Here is a 17,409-nt window from a genome sequence, read left to right on the forward strand (position 1 = left end):
TTTCTAATTATTAATGGATGTTTATAACTGTTTCTCCTCATTTTGAGTTGTGCTGTATCAACAAATGAAAACTTTATTCCATTTGCCTCATCATGGTCAACTCTACTTTGAGGAAGCAGCTCTTCCTAGGAGTATTTTGAGTATCTTCCAATCTGAGGGGTACATCTTCTGGAAGTATATCTGACAATATTCTGGTGCTATCTGACAGTGGTCCACTATTAGATTCACAAAGTTTTCAGTGGCTAAACATTCAGAAGTAGTCAGCCTCGTTTTTTTCCTAATCTGTGTTAAGTCTGGACACTCAGCTGAAACTTGTCCACCATGGGTGTACCCTGCTGATATTTAAAATACTTGTAGTATAGTTTCCAGCATCACAGCACCATTCAAGGCACCACAGTATGAAAAACTGACAGATGAGTGGTCCACATCATGTTAGGATCACAGAATTAGTCTTATAAAGCCTATTTGTTATTGTTATGTGCCGTGGAGTCGGTTCCGACTCATAGCGACCCTGTACAGGGTTTCCAAGGCTGTAAATCTTTATGGAAGCAGAAAGCCCCATCCTTCTCCCGCGGAACTGCTGGTAGTTTCGAACTGGTGACCCTGAGGTTAGCAGCCCGCTACGCTACCAGAATTCCTTTATAAAGCCTATAGAGTCGTTTATAACAATTATATTGATAGTGGAGCCCTTGGGTGGTATGTAATCAGTTAATGCATTCTGCTGCTAACCAAAAGGTTAAAGGTTAGAGCCCAGCCAGAAGGGCTTTGAAAGAAAGACCTGGGTATGTGCTTCCCAAACAATCAGCCATTGAAAAGTCAATGAAGCCCAGGTCTATCCTGTTACATGTGGGGTCACCATGAGTCAGCATTTACTCGATGGCAATGGTTTGTTTGCTTTTTTTATTTTAATAGTGCAAGAAATATTTTAATGATGTTAAGAGTTTCCATATCCCCAAATCTAGGAACCACCAAGAACTACTCCACTTGCCTCTGCTAGTTTGCCTACAGTATTTATAACTGGGGAGGTATCATCTTAGTCTAAGATCTCTAAATTTATCAGTGTTGCAGTTCTTCCAGAAATGGCATTCTGTGCCATTTGTAAGACTGGGATTCCACAAGCCAAAGAGCAGGTGCCAGGATAATTTCCTGAGAGATCTTGGAAGCATTGTTTCCACATAGGAGTACAATCCTTGTTCCTTACCAGTAGGCTTGTCATGCCTAATTAAACGAGATTCACCATTAAATGAGACATTTCTGGCATGGTCATGGCTGCAAATTGGTTTTATCTAATTATTCCCTGATATGGAGAAAGATTCTTATTGAACCTATGTAAATAATTACATTGTCATGTAAAGTAAAATAACTCAATAAAGACATTGTGTTGTATGTAACCATTGTTCTATTAGGTTTTCAGATAAGGTCATTAAATATGTGTTATGTTGTTGTTGTCAAGTGCTGTCAAGTAAGTTCTGACTCATAGCGACTCTGTATGGGGTTTCCAATGAGTGAATGGTAAGCTTGAACCACCATCCTTGTGGTTAGTAGTCCAGTGCTTATGCTGCAACACCATTAATCATTATTTAATTTACCTAATGATTTACTGGTTTATGGTCCTGTTACTATTGCTGCATATAAACCACTCTAAACTTAGTTATGTAAAACAAACCCCACTTTAGGACTTTAGACCCAGAGAGGGAGAGGGGCTGTGTGCTGACGACCGTGGGGGGGAGGGGAGAGACAGGGGGGAAACAGGCTTGTGGGATATACCCTTTTTTTAGACTGATGATGCATGGAGGGGATTGTAACCACGGCTATGAAACGTTATACGATAGGATGAATGTAAACCTAATGTTCTCCCATGTAAACGATCACATAATTCACAATAAAACATTAAAAAACAAACAAACAACCCCCACTTTAAATGCTCATGTATTCCATTGGTTGAGAATTTTGGCAGGACTCAAGTGAAGGATCATTTTGTTCCTTATCACACTGACTGAGTTCATGCTCTGATACTCAGCTGATGGGTAGTCATGTCTTGAAGGTCCAAGATGACTCCTCTCCCACATGAGGTGGCTAGAAGGCTGGGCTCAACTGGAAGTGCTGAGTGGAGTACCTATGTGTAGCTTTGTAACATGGTCATCTCTGGGTCATGCTAACATGAGAAGTGTCTTACTCCAGAGTGAGTATTCTGAGACAGTCAGGCAGCTGTGCGTGTCTTTTTGTGGCCTAGTCTTAGCCCTTATTCAGCATTAATTCTACCATATTCTATTGGTCAAAGAAGTCACAAGTCTGCCCAGCTTCAAGGGCGGGGTATAGACTCCTCCTCTTGATGTAGGAATTCCAGGGTGACATAGAAAAACATGTGGAATGAAGGATACCTTTGGACAAGACAATCGGCTGCAGTTAGAAGCTATGTTACAGCTTCCCAAAGAATATTTTTTTCCTGAATTCAGAGGGATCAGTAGGACCGTACCATTAAATGAGGGTTATATTCCAATTTGTACTAGTCTAGCCAGCCACAGTGCAGGTTAGAAAAAAATTAAAGAAACAAAGAACAGATGTTTAACAAGAAAGAAAAGATAGTTAGACCATTAGGCCATTAAAGATATTTTAACTATTATTAAATTTCTCTCCTTGGTTCTATTCAGTCTTAACATAATTAATTTTTGTTCCAATGGATTTTGAGTCAGCAGTATGCATTTGCAGAGTGTTTGATTTACTCAGTCTGTCAGATAGTCTATGCTTGGTGGCAATGTTGACCTACTTTGGGAAGGAGGCTTGTCTGACCCATGAGTTGATTCTCTACAGCATCAAAAATAGTCCTTTCTTTGATACAGCTTTTACTGTGTATGGTGCTGCAGGGTAAGCACTGGACTGCAGACCACAAGGTCAGCGGTTCAAACCCACTAGCTGCTCCCTGGAAATCCTCTACAGGGTCACTATGAGTCAGATGATGGCACTTACCAACAACAACATTCCCCATTTAATGTTTTCAGTTCTTGACCAGCAGCTTGTGGTTAGGGCCATTAGGCAAACTAGAAGGTGAAGGAGGAACTACCTGTTAATAAGACTGATTCGTTGTTTTTAAGTGCTATCAAGTTGGTTCCAACTCATAACAACTGTGTATAGGGTTTCCAAGGCACTACTGGTGGATTTCAACCTCCAACCTTGTGCTTACCTCACAGTGCCAAACCAAGACTGATTGATAGCCTTTGATTGATTTGGTATAGTCACTAGTGGTACCAGAATGGAAGGAAATGGAATCCTCTAGCTGGATGTTTTTTTAGTGGCAAGTCTCCAGCAGTGGATAGTCAGGATTTTCTTCCTAGGCAGCCTTAATCTTGATGCTCCCCTGAACCCTGTCCACCATGGGTGAGCCTACTCCGATTTGAAATAATGGTGGCATAGCCTCTAGCATCATGGCAACACACAAGCCACCACAGTGCAACAAACTGGCAGGTGGTTGAGGGACCGATTGCTGGACATCATGTTTGGTAGAATTGAGGGCTGGTGAAGGTGAGGGACACCATCAGTGAGATGGATTGACACATGGCCACAACACTGGACTCAATGATGCGGGTCTGGACAGTGCTTCATTCTGTTACACGTGGTGTTGCCATAAACCAGAACTAGCTCAACAGCAACCAACAACAGTAACCTTAGAGTTTAATATGGGACAAATTCATTTGATTTAGTCTACCATTAGCCTGAGGATATGACCCTTATGGATACTAACGATTTTGACAGATCTCCAGGATCTTCCATAAAATGTGTGTTAAAACTGTTGACAATTAACCAAAGTATTTTATACTTTGAAGCATAATCTTAGGAAATAATTTTGTTGGCAGTTGTTAGGTCGGCCTTTGCACAGGATCATGAAAGGGTTCCTGTCTACTTGGAAATGTATACAGATGTTGAATCATATTTATTATTAGAGGCACCTTACCGGTATGTAAGGCACCTTACCTGTATGTAACTGACCAGGAAGTTCAACGTTTATTATTGATGATTGAACAGTTCTTCCCGTATTCTGAGCTTGATAAACAGGCTCGAAGACTTGAGCTAATGGAAGACATGGAGTCTGTGCAGCAGATCTAGTTATTCCTGATATCCTCCCTGCTCAATAGAGCTAACTAACGGATAGCTGCAAGGCAGCAAAGATAGTTGGGATATAAAATATGTCTTTTGTATTATCCTCAGATTCTTAAATTGAGGTCTGAATTCAGAATGGCAGGTTTAAAAAGATTTGTTATAGGAGGTGAGTCATTGAGCAAACTAAGTCAGACATGCCCACGATGAGAAATGCTGATGTCTTGTTCTGGAATAAAAATGTAAATGAAAACATAGCAGCAAGAAACAGTTATTAGGAAATCTAGTTTTTTATAAAAAAACAAGGAACTTTTCTTTAAAAATGATTCAAGAGCATACCAAAAGTCAACATAAAAATCTCAAGAGGTAGAGGACTTTTAAGAAGTAAGAGTGTTTTGCAGGTGATAAGGGACCTTAGGTAGCCAGATGGAAACAGAAGGCGCAGAATCTTTTTTTTTTCTTTTTGAATTTGGATTATTTATGAAGCTGGAGGCAATGAATTAGAAAGCAGATCTATACAAACTGGTTTTAGAGAAATTACTTGGTAGTAGCATCTTCTCGGGCAGTTAAAGGACTGTCCCAGAGCCAGTTTTCTGGTGCTAAAGAAATAGGAAAATGCTGTTCCAAGGCACAGAGAGTTTTTCAGATCAGATCAGGAACCCTGTTTATAGAGATCTTAGTTGAACTTTCTTGCTTCACTTTATGCATGAAGCTGCCCACTCCAAAGATGATGAATCCCAGCACAAATCCCCCAACTCTAGTCGGCATCTTGCCTTTGGCAGAATCAGATTGTGCTCTCCATTCCACAGTGACAGGACAGTCCAGGGCTGGGATGTTCCACCTGGCAGACATAGCCGTCACCGTGCTGAGGGATCATCACCAGGATCTGGGAGGTCCAGTCTCCATTATGGATTAGTCCAGTGGACACAACCCCAGTTGTTTCCTCCTGCCCATTCCGGAACCACCCGACCTCACTGGAGCCTGTTGAGAAATCTGTCACGTGACAGACAAGCAGGTTGTAGTGCTGCGCCCAGGGGCCCTTTCTTGGAGGGGGAGACGTTTACATTAGGCTTAACTCGGCGCTGCAGGACGACCCTCTCTTCCAGCTCGTAGATTTGTCTGCACAGCCTGTCTACCTCGGCTCGCTTCTGCTCCAGGAGGCCCTCTCGGCTGTTCCAGGATGCGGCGACAGGCCTCCCCAGCTCCATCAGCGCCTCGAACTTCCCCACGTCTCTGTCGAAGTGCACGTACGCCTCCTGGTTGTAGAAGTATCTCTCCACCAAGCGGTGGGTCCCGTTGAACTCATTGCAATCCTGCCTTCCCTGCTCCAGATAGTTCTCTGCGGGGAGCAGGACCATGTGAGGGGGAGCCTCCACACAGCCTCGGGGGAGCCGGGAACCTCTCATTCTCCTGCCCCAACTCCGACCCCGAGATTGGTGGGCCACTTGGAGCCTCTTCAGAATCATTTTTACAGCTTTCTCTTAGGAGAATTCTGTATTTTCAAGTTATCAGTTTTCTCCAGAACATCTGGTTTCAAACTCTGATTTATCGGTTTTCTTTGTTGATGTTGATGTATTTCCACACACCCACATACGTGTAAATTTCGATGACAAGTTAAAGCTTTCAACCTAAGTTGAAAATGTATGAACTCTTATAATTAAGACAATGCATATACCACATTAAATTTATCAGCCTAATTGGAGCATTCTTTAGGAATGTTAATATTTAGAACTTGTATAGATAGCCAAAAAGTCCTCATAATTAGCTTACTATGATGTTAGTGGAGTGTCTGTGGCACTGTGGGTAAAGCGCTGCACTGAAACGTGGATTTGAACAACAGGGTTGGCGGTTCAAACTCACCAGCTGCTCCTTGGAAACCTTAAACAGGGTCACTATGAGTTGGAACCGACTCAACAGCACTTAATAACAACAAATGATGTGAGTAGAGTCCTGGTGTGGTAATTTAGGATAAGCACTGGACTGCTAACGGCAAGGTTCAAACCCACCAGCCACCCTTAGAAAACATATACACAGGTCACTGTGATTCAGAACCGACTCAACAGCACACAACAAAAACAACATGGTGTTAGTATTCTTAAGGTAGGTAAATTAGGAATCATAAAAATGATATATAAGTTGGCATTGCAGAACAGCATACCATTACTGCGACCAAATCGGTCAGAGAGATGGTACTGGGAAGTTTTACAAGGAGGGCAGGAAGAATAGGTTCATCATCATGAGACATAAACTCTCATAACTTCAAATAGTTTGTGGAAGTAGTAATAATATAACTAACCAGAAACACTGTAGAAAATGGAGAAGTTCAAAGAATGAAGTGGTAGGCTGGCATTACATTTCATACTGTGATAACATCAGAAAGAAGACAAATAGCTATTTTTTAAACTAAAATGATCAAACCAACTCTAACTTGGCCAAAAATTTAATTAAGAGTATGATGTGACACTTGGATTCTTAGTAGTTCTCGGGTTACCAATATTTCAAAAATGGTCTTAGTACATTTTCATATAACTCTGAGTTGCTAGCCTAATGGCCACTGAAATCTCGTAAATATCACTGTTTGCATGACTATTTCTATGATAAGGATTTTTTCTGAAAGAACCAACACATTTAAAGCATCAGAAAAAAATGTGTTCTTCTCTGGTAATCCTTGAAGTTTTTCTTAGATTTAAATAAGCTCTTTAGTAAGTCTCTGTAGACCAGTCTGAACTGGGGCTGTTTTAAATTTCAAAGAGAATGTTGTTGATAATATTGTTAAAGTCTTCTACATCACTACTGATTTTCTACCTATACGCTATCAATTATTACAAGAAGGGAGTTTGTCAGCGTTACACCAGCTGGCTGGAAGCAGTAGTCCCCTGGCTTTATTTATGATTATTATTATTATTTTAAGTATGATAGATTTCCTGGTAAATATGATTATTATCTTTATATCTTTTTATAATTTTTGATCTACATTAGACTTTAAAGATGAAAGGGACCCAAATCCTTTTGTATGGATTTGTATACAGACCTGGCCTGGTTTAGGGGGATGAGCCCTTCTCACAAGTACTCTTTTAGTAACTAAAGAGCAGTTGTGAAACCTCATGATATTCTTAATCTTAAATAGAAAGCTACTTTTAAAATTCAGTTTATGCCTATGTTCCAATTTGGGCGCATGGTTTTCTTAGCTGATGTAGAATCATGTTGTAAAGCTCAATTTCACCAAGTGTAGCTTATTTCAACTTCATTACTGTTTGTTACCAATCGTTTGCTCTGATAGAGAATAACATCTGCAGTATGGGTGGGTATTTTGTTAGAAATGTGGCTTACCTACCAATTTCTTGGCCCGGCCTAATTAGCATGTGTTGGTCTAAATCTCCAATTAAGGCGGCTGCTTGAATGTTGTCATGCACAGCTGGCATTAGGCACGTGGGAGTGAACTGCACCACCGCCAGACACTGGCTGTACTTTTTAATTAAAAGACTTGCCTATGTTCTTATGGTTTCTTTAAAGCAGCAAGTAGTCTTTCCAATTGGATTATTGATGGTTCAGTGACTTTTGTGTAAAAAAACATTTTTTTGGCATTGGGGAGAATTGGGACCAAGGTGTTCTGAATGAGTCCCATTTAAGTCCATGATTGGTATTTCTCCGCCCACTTTTAGATTACGGGTGGTTGTTCCAAGTGGATAATTGTAATTTGGGGGACAGCTTTTCACTATAAAAGAATCTGTAGAAAGGCATATTTTTAAAACATTCCTACAGGTCAGTAGTTTTCTTTAAAGGGTTTCTGTTTCAATACAGCAAAAGTACTTGGGAACTTTTATTAAAAAGGTCATTTCTCTTTAACTTGATTTTCTATCAAGTGAAATTGTCCGTTATCTTGTCCGTTACCCATTATTTTGATAACATAGTTTAGTCAATATTTATTATGTGCATAATGTATGTTAGGAGTCCTGGTGTGGCACTGTGGGTTAATGCGCCTGACTGCAAAGCCGTTTGAACTGCAGTGTCGGCGGTTCAAGCTTACCAGCTTCTCCTCGGAAACCCTATACAGGGTTGCTATGGGTTGAAACTGACTCGATGGCACTTCACAACAACAAAAAAACATAAATACATACACATCATACAAACATATACTATAGCTGAACATGGAAACTTTTTACTGAAATGCTTTTAACATTTTCAACCTATGGAGTATTATTTAGTTGATTGACCTGGACACTTGTTCTCCTTTGGCGTAATACCAAATTGTGAGCAGTTTGTATGTAGTTACTAGTGAGGAGTCTTACGTATACTTTTGTGATCTTGTAAATGCTGGTGGAGACTAAACATGCTTTGACTGGTTCCATTAAATGGAAAGCAAGCAGTTGTAAAGTCCTTTTTTTTTTTTCATTTAAATGTATTTATATTTTGTATGTATTTATCATTTCCTCTTCTTTTTCTCTTAGGAGTCCATTCTTGCAAATGCTAGAAAACAAATCTGGGTTCATATCATTTGGCATGTCTGTCTTAAGCAAGTCATGAATTAAAATATGTTTTTAATTGTTTCATTCTTGCCTTTTCATCACCATTTCACACATTGTGCTACAATGCTATTAATTGAATTTACTCTTGGCACAGTGACAAGATGAGTTCTGCAAGAAGGACTTAATGTTACTTAAATCATTAAATCATCATTTCACATAGCAACGTTGCCTCTGGGAGTTTTGTACATTACAGCTGCTTATGGTAGGTGAAGGAAAGAAAATCTTGCCATACAGATTTTGAGGTACAGTAATGGAGCCCTGGTGTGGCGCTGTGGGTTAATGCACCAGACTGCAAAGCCGTTTGAACTGCAAGGTCGGCTGGTTCAGGCTCACCAATAGCTCCTTGGAAGCCCTGTATAGGGTCGCTATGGGTCAGATCCGACTCGACAGAACTTAACAACAACAACAACAATGTATCTTAAAGAAGCTCTGGTAGCGAAGTGATTACAAGTTGAGCTGCCAACCTCAAGGTCAGCAGTTCGAAACTACCAGCGGTTCCGCAGGAGAAAGATGAAGCTTTCTGCTCCCGTAAAGATTTACAGCCTCGGAAACCCTGTGCGGGGTCACTATGAGTCAGAACTGACTTCATAGGACTTAACAATGTACTTAAGATACAACAGTGTTTCTTAAAAGCGAGTACAGTTTTGTATGTACTATCTCGTATTCCTGTATGAATGGAGAATAAATTCATGAGAGTGGTTGCTTTTTCTTGAATAGGAAAGAGCATCATGGGAGTGTGGACAATTCCCTGTCTTTTTGTGAATGGGTTTTCTTTAGGTTGGCAGATTCTTATGAATGAGTTTGGGGGAAAAGAAAAAAAGCTTTGGAGCCATTTAAAAGATGTTCTGAAATTTCTTAAAGAGGATATTATGAAGAAGATTTTTGTTTTGCTAGATGTTTAAAATATTTTGTGCTTTATTTTAAAAGCTGCCTTTTTATTGCCAGATGTCCTGAAGCAGTAACGACAGTTATAATCAGATGCACTTCATTTAACTAACTAGAAAGTAAATAGTTCTGTCTACAAGTTAAAAGTGACATTAAACCATTTTAAAACATGAAATAAAAGCATTTTGTTGTTCACATAATGGTGCTTGATAAAATGAAATTCTTTTTGTTTTTCATACAATTTAGAGTAATATAATCCAGTTAAAATTATGGAAATGATGCAATTTAAGTTTTTCGTGGTTTTGGAATTTTTTTTTCCAATTGTGCTTTCACATGTCTCTCTTAGATGTCTTGCATTTGGTCCCCTTAGTGTATCCATCTTTTGACTTTTAAAATAACATGGAAATGCTACTTTTTTGCTTTTCTTCCACTTAATTTTTTAAGCTTAATTTTTATTTTGTTTTGTTTTTTAATGTTTTACTGTGAATTATGGGAGAACATCAGTTTTACATTCATCGCATCGTATATCGTTTTACTGCCATGATTACAATCCCCTTCATGCATCATCAACCAACCAAAGGGTATACACTACAAGCCTGCCCCCCGGTCGTCATAAGCTTAATTTTTAATGCCTAAGAAGATATGCATGTGTGTTTGTATATAAGTATAAAACTATACGCTTGCCTTTTACTTTTCTGTATTGTGTACTTGGCCTGTGTCGTTGCTGTTAAGTGCTGTCGAGTTGGTTCCATCTCATAGGGACCCTGCAAAGGGATCCAAGGCAGCTGGTGGGTTTGAACCACTGACCTTGTGCTTCTCAGTCCAGTGCTTATCCTATAGCACCAACAGGGATCAATCTAGATTCCAGGTCAGAAATGTAGATGCTTATAGAGACCACATGGCTACGTTCTTGGTGGCTAGCCAAAAGGTTGGCAGTTTGAACCCACCCAGTGACCCCCATGAGAGAAAGGCCTGACGATCAGGTTTCAGGTTCCATAAAGGTGGTGTTATGAAGTGCCGTTGAGTTGGTTCCCACTCATAGTGGCCCTGTATAGGGTTTCAGAGGAGTGGCTGCTGAGTTTGAACCCCTGACCTTACAGTTCAAACAGTTGACCCTCACCATTCAAACCCACCTTGAGCCCTTATTGGGGGCTAACAAAAGTGAGGGGAGTCCTGGTGTGGCACTGTGGGCTAATGCGCCAGACTGCAAAGCCATTTGAATTGCAAGATTGGTGGTTCAAGCTCACCAGTTGCTCCTTGGAAACCCTATACAGGGTCGCTGTGGGTCGGAACCGATTCGTTGGCCCTTCACAACAACAACAACAATGACCAGTGGGCTACTCTTTTCATTCATGTATTTTTATCTAGAGACTATCTCTATAATAGGGGTCTTGGTGTGGTGCTATAGGATGAGCAGTGGGCTACTTAACCACAAGGCTGGTGGTTCAAATCCACCAGCCACTCCTTGGAAATGACACCAAGACTCCGAAAGCACTGGACTTTGAGTAATAAGGTCGGTGGTTCGAGCCCATCAACTGCTCCGCAGTAAAAAGAGGAGGCTTTCTGCTCCTGCAAAAGATTGAAAGCCTCAGAAACTGTATATAGGGTCCTGGTGTGGCGCTGTGGGATAAACTGCAAGGTCGCTCTGAACCTTCATGTTGGCTGTTCAAACTCACCAGCTGCTCCTCGGAAACCTTATACAGGGTCACTAGGAGTCAGAACCCACTCAAGGGCATTTAACAACAACAAGCATGAGTCGAAACCAACTCTACAGTACTTAACAACAACAACAGTAATCCACTGTGTGGTCAATGCCAAAAGGAAAACCTACAGGCATTTATGTTTTGTTACAGGCATTAATTATTAAGAAATCTTAATTATTCATTATTAAAAGGCCTGGTGTTGCACTACAGGATAAGCACTGGACCCCTAATGGCTCGCCAGCAGTCCTGGTGTGGCACTGTGGGTTAATGTGCCAGACTGCAAAGCCATTTGAATTGCAAGGCTGGCGGTTCAAACCCACCAGCAGCTCTTTGAAAATCCTATACAGTGTTGCTATGGGTTGGAACTGACTTCATGGCAGCAAACAACAACAAAGAATTTTAAAAATTCACTTTTTAAGTGTTCTATTTTAGAACAAGAAATAAACGTAGAACGGTGCTTTTTTCCAGATTGCTCAAGAGCTGTCTGATGTCAGAGGAGGGGACTGGAGCAGCAGGGTGCTTGGAGCCTGGGTCAGTCATTAGGAGACTGGGTCCCTCTTGGGCCCTCCACCGAGAATCTTGATGGCCTTAGACACCTGTTTGTCCATCTGTGATGATGTAATGTGTGGTTTGTAGTATTCAGAGGATTGCTGTAAGGATCTAATGAGATCATATATTTGAGAAAATTTTCAGTGTAAGATGAGAGTTTAAATTTCAGTCTTTGCCTTTAATAGGCCGTTACTGTCTTTGGGGCAAAATGAGAATGTGACTGCACTGGACAGTCTATCACATGTCTTCCATATACTGCAGCTGCTTTTCCCTCGGCCAGTTACTGGATTCTGTTCATCTTTCTGCCTACTGATTAACAATTACAATAACTTGTTTTTCCTCTTCTGATCCTAATTGGCTAAAACTTCGCTAGAAGAATTGTTGGAAATTCATTGATAATTGCAAAATAATTTTTGCTGATTTGGATATTTGACAGAATAATAAAAGTTAGTGTCTCTGCAATTTCACGGGAGACATTGGTAACAGATACAGGTGGTCTACCCTCCCCACTCCCTTTTGCTACATATGATTTTGCTTCACTTACTCCCTTTAGTAAGCCTGTAAGCCTGCTTAGGATATCACTTTATATGACAGAGCCTCAAAAAATTCATGGAGAAGTAGAATGAAAAGACAATGGAATTTTTCTAGAAAATTTTTGAACCCCCTCATATGTGTGGTGTAAGTCTTCCCAAGAATGATGCTTAGCAGCTTAATGTTTATAAGCGCTCATGTTTTGTTCTGACTCATAGCGACCCTGTATAGGGCTGGTGGTGGTGGTGCGTGTGGTTTGCTGTGGAGTTAATAGGAAGTGCTTTTTCAGTGAAACCTGATAGACGTATGTATACAGCTCTTAGTTCTGGTTTGCTGGTGGCATTTGATTATGAGAAAAAAAGAGAGGAGAAAAGGGAAAAAAGATATTGACCCTTACTTTTCCAATGAACTCTTTATGGAAGTAACTGTGATAATTGATGAGGTTTATAAAGTAGGCAAGATTATGTTGCTACAGAAGAATGTTGGCTGAGAGACCAGGTTAATTAATGATGACTAAGAGACTGGCAGGGTGTCATTACCTTTAGGATTTGTGAATTCGTATAATCAAAATTAATAGTCATACTTCTAAAAATTTGATTGAAGATATACATACATGGACATGGAAATTATTAATGATAGACGTGTTGTATCTTATTTTTAGCATTAAATCGTGTGACATCAATTTTTAAAATTTCTTAAATACTTTTTTGCTTATAAGGGATGGAAAGGTATAGCAAGATCAAGCAAATAAAATTCACTTCTGCAAGGACTCAGCATTCAAGCTTGTTTAACTCGATCCATCGGTGAACTGTGATGTTGACAATGTATTGTACACTAGGATTTTACATGGAAGTTTAAACAGAATGTTGACTCAATTGGAATAGGCAGTTCTAGAAGAGGCAATATCTTAGCTAAAGGAAAAAAGTTTTCATTTTTCAGGAACTATACTGCTACCACTCCCTGTTCTTTTCCTGACTATTTCATTGTATTTTAGGTAAAAGCTTCCACAGCCGATTTGATTCTATTCCACAATTCAAGCACAGATTGTCCCGTGACGTGGGTTACAGCACTCTCGTCATTTCCACCCTTTTTCCTTGTTCCCATCCACCCAGGTTCCCTGCCTCTCCTCGCCTTCTCATTTAGGTCAATGTTGACCGTGGTCTGTGTAGTTAATTATTTAAAGGTGTAGCACCTTCCTCATGGGTGCTAATGTTTATTTCATAAGTCAATCTATTATTTGGCTGAAAGATGACCTTCAAGAGTGGCATTAGTTCCAGGTTAAAAGGATGTCTTAGGGCAATAGTCTTAGGGATTCCTTGAGTCCCTATCAGTCGGCTGAGTCTGGTCTTTATCAATTTGAGGGTTTTTTCGTATTCTAAACAGAACCTTTTATTGTGTCCTGGCGTGGCACTGTAAGGTTAATATGCTAGACTGCAAGGTTGGTTTGAACCACAAGGTTGGTGGTTCAAGCTCACCAGCTGCTCCATGGAAACCCTATACAGGGTCACTATGAGTCGGAACCAGCACATAACAACAACAGTTGTGTCCTGTTGTGGCACTGTAGGATAAGCACTCGACTACGAGATCTGTTTGAACTACAAGGTCAGCAGTTCAAACCAACCAGCTGCTTCTCCGAAACCCTACACAGAGTCACTATGAGTTGGAACCAACTCAACAGCACTTAACAACAGCAACATTGTGTCCCTGGTCAGAATGGTCTGTGGTGGTGGTCCCTAGCCTTCGTACACCACTTTGGTTTTGTCTCTGTGACCTTTCTTACCAAATCTGATGTAGTCTATATTTACTACTTTCCTGACTCCCCCAGTAGACGCTCAACTCTAAAGGTTAAGGAGCTTCATTTGGTGGTTGGCTATATCCCAGGCACCTGTAACAATGCCTGATACTCGATAAGCCCTCGGGATGTGTGTATTCACTAAGTGGGTGAGTGGCCAGAGCATGGACTTTCTTGTGAAGCAACTCGGAAGCAGCTGCTCTTTACTTACTACATGGAGACTGCATTGGTCGTCATCTAAAGAAGCTCCGGGAGCGTAGTGGTTATGAATCGGGCTGTTAACCTCAAGGACGGCAGTTCGAAACTACCAGCTGTTCTGTGGGAGAAAGGTGAGGCTTTCTGCTCCCATAAAGATTTACAGCCTCGGAAACCCTGTACAGGGTTGCTATGAGTCGGTACCCACTCCACAACACATAATAACAAAGGAGACTAGTCTAGCCAAGCCAAGGTGGAAGAGCTTGGGGCACGTTTTAGATTCTCCTACACTGAGAGTTTCAGAATGAATTGAATGCTCAATGTTATGGTTGCTAGTTGTTATACACTGGACTCCCTCTGCCTGGTGGTCTGCTGTGAGAGAGATGTTGTCATGACCCACCCAATAGTCATGATTGTTGATATGTTTGAATCCAGTGTTGAAACTGTTGTGCTTATGTTGTGCCTTCTTACCTAGGAGACCTGCTTTCCAAAACTGTATCAAGTAATTCTCTGGTTGTTAAATGTTGTTGTTGTTAAGTGCCATCAAGTAGGTTCTGACTCATAGTGACCCTGTATAGGGTTTCCGAGCCTCATCTTTCTCCCTGCAGTGGCTGGTGGTCTCAAATCAAGGATCTTGTGGTCTAATACTTAATGAATTGTATGGAGTCACCGCACTCCCTTGGCATATAGTATGTACTCACCAGCTGCTCCTTGAAAAACTTATACAGGGTCGCCATGGGTTGGAACTGATTCAATGACACTTAACAATAACAACAACTAAACGTGGTCAAATGATAGCAAGAAAAATGCAACCATGTTAATTTGCTTTGTTGTTGTTAAGTGTTGTTCCGACTCATAGTGATCATGTATAGGGTTTCCGAGGAGCAGCTGGTGGGTTTGAACCACCAACCTCCTGGTTAGCAGTCCAGTGCTTTTCTTATAGCACCACTAGGAGTCCTGATAATTTCTTAGGATTAAACACACACACACACACACACATATCTTCCACAAGGCAGATAGAACTCAAAACCTGATGATTTTATTTTGTTCCTCTCCCCAATGTGGATCTCTGTGTAAGGCCACCAGCTTCAGTTGAGAAGGGAGCAGCTTGTGATACCGTTGAGAAATAGTGAAGCAGTAAGTAAGGTGTTGTCTGATGTTGGATTGCCTGAGTTCTTACTTGATCTGCACCTGAACTTTCCGACGCGGAGCTATTTTGCTCTGATTCCCTCATTTTAAAATGAAGATAGTCCTAATATTGTATACTAGGATTGTTCTGAGAATTAAATCAGATCTTCCATGTAAAACACATTCACAATGGCTACCTCTAGGGAATAAGAAAAACAAAAATGTTTATGCTTTTGAGGGTCTCAGGCTCTTCTGTGAATTTGAATGGTATAAAGCACATCCCTACAAAAAATACATGGCCAGAATATTTTTCCTACAGTTTTAGGGAGACCAGGGACTCCTCTGATATATATGTTTTATTGTGAATCATGTGATAGTTTACATGGGAGAACACTAGTTTTACATTCATCCTATCGTATATCATTTCATTGCCATGGTTACAATCCCTCCATGCATCATCAACCAACCAAAGGGTATACCCTGCAAGCCTGCCCCGTAGTTGTCAGCACAAAGCCTCTCTCCTTCTCTGGGTCTAGAGTCCCCAGCTGCTCCATCTCTCCACATCATTATCTCTGCCTCCATCTGTGGCATTACTGCTTCTCTGGGTAGGGTCCCGCTCTCCGCTCTTGGACCTCTGCTCCTGGACTGCAAAGTCAACCACTCCCCACCTTTTTCTACAACATGTCTACCTTTACATTTCTAACCTTCACAGTCAGTCCTGGTAGCAATTATTCACTATGGTATCACATGAGTGCTATCCCCATTTCCTTACATCAGCCCCGCCCATACAGATTGGATATTACTCAGTGGAGATTCTACCTTCCTCTGCGCCCTTTGGATCTTGAAAGCCAGTCACTTCTTGCCTTTGTAGTCCCCCCATTTTGGGTAGCCAATGTCCAAGTTGCCCATCCCTGTCTACTCTGTATGGAGGGGGTGGGAATGATCCTCACTGTAAAGATTTGTTCCTTCTTTTGAGCAACTGCCTCCATAGGTGTAGGTCAAGTTCATCAAATTGTTTCAGGTTACTCTTTTTTTCCTCTTCTTTCTTCTTCTAGTTGAGCTCTGACCATCTAGCGATTGAAGCCAGCTCAAGTGTGGGTGTTCTTGTGCATATGTCCTCTCTTCTTATCAGCTGGATGCTTCACTCTCCACTCTAGTCCTCTATGGCTGTGTCACTGACTCTGGGCCCAGGAGTCCCCAGGTCTTGCCATACTGCTGTCTAACCAGGTCTCCACCTGGGTTCACAGGAGTCTATTGAATGTGATAGGGTTTAGCTCACAGCTTCATTGTTGTTTTTCCCTCAGTTCCCCTTATTGGAGACGAACGTGGTCACCAGTGAGAGCACGTGTCTGCTAGTGTATTCCCATTGAGTCTTAGTCTTGGAAGGGGGTTTGCCCTGAGAGGACCTGATTACTTGTCTTGATGTCTCCTGGGTAGGCAACTTGCTTGTTCTTGTAGTAGTCAGTCGGACTGCCATTATTGTATTTTTCCTGATGGTCTTTCTTTCAAGAAGTATCTTCTGTGCATCTCTCCAGGCTGGTCTGCTTGTCCTTTCAAGTGGAAATTTCCCACCTCAGAAGATTCTGGTTGGGGTTCAGGATTCCACCTATGGTCTTATGCCATGCAGAGGTTCTGCAGGAAGCCTCCTTCACTGGGCAAGTTGTAGCCCCATTTTAGGTATTCCAATCAGTTGTAGGCAGAAGACAGACTTACAAGGTTTCTATGGTGATATTTCTGGCTATTCCTTTCTCTCCTCCTCAAGTGTCTATTTTATAATGGTATGCCAGGTAAACCAAGATTCAAAAGACAGCTAAGCATCTTAGCATCATTCCCCCCCTTTTGCCCATTCCAACCATGCCTCAATCCCTGAATCCCAGAGCCCTGTTGTTCCAAGGTTGTGAATAAATCTTTATTTTTTTTCTGTCTCACTTAGTCCATGCAAACCTGCCTAGTTGTTCTCCCATCTGCCTTGTTCTTCCATTCCCCTCCTCCTTCTTGTGTATTGCCC

General features: G+C 41.2%; 1 protein-coding gene and 1 pseudogene across 1 annotated transcript in view; one reads left to right on the top strand and one right to left on the bottom strand.

Annotated features, from left to right (window-relative positions):
* Positions 1-17,409, top strand: part of HSD17B12 (hydroxysteroid (17-beta) dehydrogenase 12) — a 220,042-nt gene that overhangs the window by 92,235 nt on the left and 110,398 nt on the right. The gene's annotated exons all lie outside the window — the stretch shown is intronic.
* On the bottom strand, positions 4,735-5,558 carry LOC102821426 (annotated as a pseudogene).

Source organism: Chrysochloris asiatica, unplaced genomic scaffold (genome assembly GCF_000296735.1).
Source record: "Chrysochloris asiatica unplaced genomic scaffold, ChrAsi1.0 scaffold00075, whole genome shotgun sequence".
Classification (NCBI taxonomy): Eukaryota; Metazoa; Chordata; class Mammalia; order Afrosoricida; family Chrysochloridae; genus Chrysochloris; species Chrysochloris asiatica.